Source organism: Stenella coeruleoalba (assembly GCF_951394435.1).
Source record: "Stenella coeruleoalba genome assembly, chromosome: 8".
NCBI classification, from domain to species: domain Eukaryota; kingdom Metazoa; phylum Chordata; class Mammalia; order Artiodactyla; family Delphinidae; genus Stenella; species Stenella coeruleoalba.
Genome location: NC_137154.1, coordinates 31,645,198 through 31,652,243, shown reverse-complemented (window position 1 = coordinate 31,652,243; position 7,046 = coordinate 31,645,198).

The following is a 7,046-nucleotide window of genomic DNA, read 5'->3' as shown; positions in this document are numbered from 1 at the left end:
CGTGTGTGAAGTTGGAATTCATGCACACCAGCAAGTGGACTTCCTGTAGCCTTTGCAGGATGGTCAAGGGTATACTTGCCCTCCATGAGCTTGATGGCTGCTTTTTGTGAGTTTAAGTGAGCATTTTATATGATTCCATTTTCTATCTTTTCATATCAGTTAAAACTTGTTTCTTTTTTACTTTTTTTAATGGTTGCCATAGAGTTTGCACATTTACAGTTGATCCAAGTGCACTTTCAAATAACACTATACTGTTTCATAGCTAGTGTGAACACCTTAAAATAACAAAATAATCCTAACTCCCATTCCTTGTACCATTGCTATCATTCATTTCATTTATATATAAGCATATATGAAATTGAATACATTGTTAGTATTATTATTTTAGACAAAGTGCTATCTATTAGATCAACCATAGATAAGAAAAATAAGATGTTTTTATTTTACCTTTGCTTATTCTTTCTTTGATGCTCTTCTTTACGTAGATCAGACTTTCTGAGCTATGATATTTTCCTCCCTCTAAAGAACTTCTTCTAACATTTTTTGTGAGGCAGGTCTACTGGCAACAAATTCTTCAAATTTTGTTTTTCTGAGAATGTCTATTTTTCCTTCACTTTTGAAGGATCAATTTCATGGTACAGGATTTTAGGTTAATTTTTTTTTTCTCTCTCAACACTTTAAATATGTCACTATACTCTCTTCCTGCTTGCATGGCTTCTGAGAAGTTGGACGTAATTCTTATTTCTGCTCTTCACAGGTAAGGTGTTTTTTCCCCTCTGGCTTCTTTCAAGATTTTTCCCTTACTTTTAATTTTCTGTAGTTTGAAAATAATATGCCTTGGTGTAGCTTTTGGCATGCATCGTGCTTCGTGTTCTCTGAGCTTCCTAGATCTGTGGTTTTCTGTCTGACAGTAATTTGGAAAAATTCTCAGTTGTTCTTGTTTCAAATACTTAGTGTTCCTTTCTTTCTTCTTTTTCTGGTATTCCCATTACATGTATGTTGTGCCCTTTGTAGCTGAACCACAGTCCTTTGACGTTCCGTTTTTTTTGGTTTTTTTTTTCCAGATTTTGTTCTCTTTTCTTTTTAGTTTCAAGGATTCTATTAACATACCCTCTAGCTTGGAGATTCTTTCCTCAGCCATGTCCAGTCTATTCATAAGCCCAACAAAGGCATTCTTAATTTTGGTTACAGTGATTTTCATGTCTAACATCTCTTTTTGGTTATTTCTTAGAACTTCCATCTCTCTGCTGACATTGCCTATCTATCCTTGAGTGCTTCTACTTATCCATTAAAGTTCTTAACATGTTAATTGTTTTAAGTTCACAGTCTGATAATTCCAGCATCACTGTCATGTGGTTCTGGTGCTTGCTCTATTCCTTTCTGTGTGTGTGTGTGTGTGTGTGTGTGTGTGTGTGTCTTTTAGTGTGCCTAGCATGTTTTTCTTCATAACCAGGCATGATGTACCAGGTTAAAGGAACTGCTGTAAATAGGCCTTTAGTAACATGGTGGCAAGGTGTTGGGGGAGGGGAAGTGTTTTGTTGTCCTATGATTAACTCTCAGTCTTTTAGTGAGCTTATGCCTCTGGACTCTGAACTTTCCAAGTGTTTCTCAGAGTTTTTTTTTTTTTTTTCCTTAGGTGGAACAGAATGGTTAGAGGGAGCTGGAGTTGAATATTCCCCTTCTCCCAGTCAGTCTCTGGTAATACTCCAGTAGTTTAGGCTACAGTTAACTCCTGGAGTGCAGGCCTTGTTAAGAAGAGTAGAGTGCTATGACATGTTTCAAAATGGTTCATTTCCCTTTCTCCTTGCTAGAAGCATGAGGGAATTTTTCTCTGACATTTATTGTGAAAAGCTGGTCAAGTTCCTGCAGGTAAAACTCACAAAAGTGTGGTGTACCCCTATGATTAAGTCCTCCGGGGTTTTTAACTCTCAGACTTGTCCACACTGAGCTTCCAGCAATTAGTCAATTTCATTTCAGGTTTTTCCACCCTGGTACTGGTTCCCACAGTTTTTTCACTTGTGAGTCTGCTCTAGTATGCTGTGATTCCCTGTGTTCACCTGTCTCTCCAATTTTGGGGTCAATGGTTTGACCTGTATCTTCACCTCTTATGCATCCAAGAAGAGTTGATTTTTCCAGTCTGTTCAGCTTTGTACTTGTCATTTAGACAGAACAGCAATTTCCAAACTTCTCGATGGGGATCAGAAACCTGAAGTCAGAAATACATTTTTTAAAATTATTCTTCATTTTTTTTCCTGTTTATAAAGCTTTCCAGTAAATGGTCAGAATTTTGAGGGTAAGGACCATAACTAGGTCCTTCAGAGTACCTTGTAGCATGCTTTCTGTTCATGTGTGATAGAACTAATACTTATCACTAAGACAAAATTATATATTGCTATAATGGCTGTTTAAGCAATCTCACATTTTGTGATATTTATAAGAAGTAAAAACATCTGTAATGGAAACAGCTACTATGGTCTCTAGGGATGTGTTAGAAATAAGACAAACTTGCAATTTCTTTGCATTGATCTCATCTTGTCAAGTTGTCTAACACAGGATAAAAATCTAAAAGAACTAGGATAAAGGGGTGGTGGAATATGGAGAGAAGGGTACTGAATACATAAAACATAGGAAATATGTACACACACACAATTTTTTTTCATATTTATCACTCTGGATTTGCTTGCCAGGGTCCTTGGCTCCCTCACCTTCATCACCCCATTATTCCCTATCACCACGTTGATAGTTTTCTTCATATACTCTATTAGTGATTTTAATTTTAATACATTCATATATCAGTGCACACTTTATACACAGTGCTTAGCATAGTTACCAACACAGAGATGACATTCAAGTGATAATTTTTAATACATGAACTTAACTAATACAATAGGAAAACTTTCCTAGGGTGGCAGTGAAAAAAGTTATAAGTAATTTGATTTTAAAACAAGAATATAGACAAAATGGATTTTTCTATGGGTTATTTGCAGTCATCTTGGCTGACTCTTCACTTCTCTGTCACTATAGAATAGGAGGTCATGGCATTGAATGTTGTGTCAGGAGTGGAATCAGCCAGTTGGCACTGAAAAATTTAAGCATGATCCTCTTTTGTATATGACAGTGTGACAATGAGAAGAGAGCCAATGTGACAGGGTTTGGAGGGTCTTGGCCCAGAAGCAAAGCCTATCTCGCTTTGAAACACGGACCTGAAATGCTCAGATTGGGCAGGAAGCAAGGATGGTTATTATCTCTTGAGCCGAAGACCACGTCTCTATATTCATATGCTGGCTCCTCTTACTATAATGCATAGCAAAACAAAACATTGTGTCTATAGAGATTAAAGGTACATCCTGACTTGACTGTCCTATCTCAATAAAGCACATTTCTTAAAAATAGATCTTAGATGCTAAAAATGGATCTCTGCACTTATATTAATGGTTTTAAGCTTTTTGTTTAGCAGATGCTACATAGGCAAGGCAAAATTTCTAATTTTTAATGGTCTGAACATTGACATAATTGTCTAATCCCACAAGGTAGCAGATATTGCCAATTTACCCAAAGCCATGAAGTCAGCAAGAAACAGTGTCCTCTCACCTTTCATGACCACTTTCATTCCTCTATTTCAACCTGCTCTTAGTCTTTGGCTCTGAGTTAATTTCCATTTGAACCACAGACCTGAGCTTTAGCACCTCTGTTTTTGACTTTGGCTCCATTCCTGGATTACACTGTAGATCTCCAAGCTCCTCATTCCCACACACTCCCTACCAATCCTCCACGCTCCCTCCCATCCTCCATCTCAAGCAGCCTCAGGTTACCCTTATTATACTTTGTCCTGGCCCAGCCAGCTCTCCTCCCAATTAAACCCATACCATGTCCCTGTAATTTAATAGAAACAGTTATGAACACTATTTAGTCTTGGCTTCAACTCAGTCCTATGAACAGGCCTTCCTTGAACAATCTTTATACAATACAACACAGTTATGTTTCCATTTTTACAGCTTGATACATTCTATTTTGAACCAACTGAACACTATCCACTCTGAAGTTCACTGGACCAGATTTCAGCTAAAATTTTTATGTAAATCCTACAAGTATTAATTTTCTCTGGATCTTACAATAAAAAAAGATAGATAAGCGGGTAAGTAAATAAATTCACTCATTCATTCACACACATGTTCTTTAATCCCTCTATTCAATAAATATTTATTATGTTCCTACTATAGGGTAGTCACAGGGCTGGATATTTCACTGTGGCAGAAATAGATCTAATTATTTAATTTTATACCCCTTAGAGTCTGTGTGTGTCACCTCAGTTCTTATATCTTCAACTCTTCATTTTTGAAATGGATGTAATAACCCACACCTTTTCTGACAAGTGTTGAGGTTGAGGTATGATGCGATTTTTTTAAATGTAAAAAGTTCCAAACAAATATAATGGATAATTATTCCTTTGGTGACCTCTGGGTTAATCGAAGTTTTTATGGCATATGTTTTTATGTTGCTACAGTGACAATTAACTGTAATTTATAAGATGTCACCTACTTAATAATTGATTTGCTGTAAACTCAAGGTCGTTTCTTAGATTTTGTTATTATTGTTTTTATTAGAACTGTTAACTGAAGCTTTCTGCATAACGTACATGTAAAGAAACAAGCTGGTAAATGAAGATGCAGCTTTTGTATTATTTATGAGGTATTTAAGAATATTTGAGCCTGGATGTATCATTCTTAGATGACAAATAACCTAAGAGAGTAAAAACCTCATATAAGGAAGATGGAGAAACATGAATAGTTATTGCATTGAACTATAGTTCCCATGCATTTTGAAGTCAGCCCAGCGTTTCACCATGAATTTAAGGCTGAAGTTTACGGGCATCAGATTTATCATATTGAGCTCTGTTGGAATTAGCCAGTAGTTAAGTGAAATGCTTTTACATTTCACGGTACCAAACTGAGCAACAGGCTCCAAATGTAAAGGAGGGAATTGCTATCACATACAGGCAGCCTCTGTGATCTTGTTCTCTAATAACTACTAAGTATGCTGAGTGTTTTCCTTATGTCAGGAACTGTTCTAAGCGCTTTTCATTTATTAAGTCATCTAACTCTTCAATGAACTCTTTGAAGTAGGTTCTATTATTATCTACCGTTATAGTGAATCATGAAGAGGTTATGGGATTTGCATAACAGCATTCATAAGAAAGCTGTGATTTCAAAGCAGGCACTATGGCTCTGCGGTCCTTTATCTTAACCACTGTCCTACACGGCCTCCCATCTAACACCCAGGAAAAATAGAAATTTGGGAGAAGAAATGAATAGATATGACCAAGGAAAGTAGGAACAACTCTACATTAACCTGGCATTTTGTGACCCAGACTTTTATTCTTCTTTCATGAAATGGTCATTCCCTTGCAACACTAAATATAACTAACTCTTTAAGGACCAGACCAAATTCTACTTCTTTGATGAAGCCTTTTATGACCTCTCCATTACACCTGTACTTTCCTCTCAATTTTGTTGTAAACCTAAAACTGCTGTAAAAATTAAAGTCCTAAAAAATTCAGTGTTCTGGGCTTCCCTGGTGGCGCAGTGATTGAGAGTCTGCCTGCCGATACAGGGGACACAGGTTCGTGCCCCAGTCCGGGAAGATCCCACATGCTGCGGAGCGGCTGGGCCTGTGAGCAATGGCCACTGAGCCTGAGCGTCCGGAGCCTGTGCTCCGCAACGGCAGAGGCCACAACAGTGAGAGACCCGCGTACCACAAAAAAAAAAAATTCAGTGTTCTGATTTATAACTATGATTTTTGTTCATAGAATCATTCATTTTTATTCATTGCTCAAAGATTCATTGACTGCATCTGTGAACCATGTATCAAGTATACAAAGAATAAGGTGAGATAACTGATCTTGAGCATCTCACTTCGAATATGAAAAAGATAGTATTGATCTCACATATAAAATTCATATGTAATCCTGTGGTTAACATAAAAAAATCAGAATTATAATCAGTTATAATTAAGCCACTTTTATTTGCATGGTTTCTTAAGCAGCAAGAGGTAGGTCTCTGAAAATTCTCAAAGAAATGGATTAATGAAGAAGTTATTGAAGAAATGGATTGTGGAAATATTAGTTTACTAAAATAAACATAATAAAAATAGTACACTGAATAAAGAGAATGTTAGTGACTTTTTATACATCTACTCAACTTCAGTAAGTACAAATTATACAATGGATTGTATTTACCCTACTTGGTCTCTAAAAATTGGACATAAACTCCTGCAATACCCTCACAATTCAATATTATTCTTGTTAAGTGCATTTTGCTTTGTTGCAGACATTATGCTTCCCTGTAAACATATTTTCACGATATCTGTATCCCACAGAATTTGTAAATAACAATTTACTGAGATATAATTCATATGCCCTGCAATCACACATTTAATGTGTGCAATTATATGTTTTTTAGAATATTCTGAGCTGGACAATCATCACCACAATCCGTTTTAAAACATTTTCATCACCCTTAAAAGAAACTTCATAGACATTAGCAGTCACTCCCCATTCTCCCTCCCCAAATGCTCCCAACACTTAAACAATCAGGAAAGTGGTTTCTGTATTATAGATTCGCCTACCCTGAACATCTCATGTAAATAGAGTCATATAATATTGTCTTTATGACTGATTTCTTTCAATTAGCATGTTTTCAAGATTTAACCATGTTGTATCATGTGTCAACAACTCATTGATTTTTATTGTCAAATAATAACCCATTATATAGATATACTACATTTTGTTTATTCATTCATCATTCATGGTAAGATTTGTGTTGTTTCCACCTTGGGCCTATTATGAATAATACTGCTATGTCTATTCATAAACGTTTTTGTGTGGACATATGTTTTCACTGATCTCAAGAATATTCAGAGAAATGAAAATACTGGGTCATATGGTAACTATATGTTTAACTTTTCAAGGGACTGTGCAAGCTTTTTCAAAGTGAATGCACAGATTTTTTTATTCCAACAATAACCAAGCAGGACTCTATGTGGCCTTC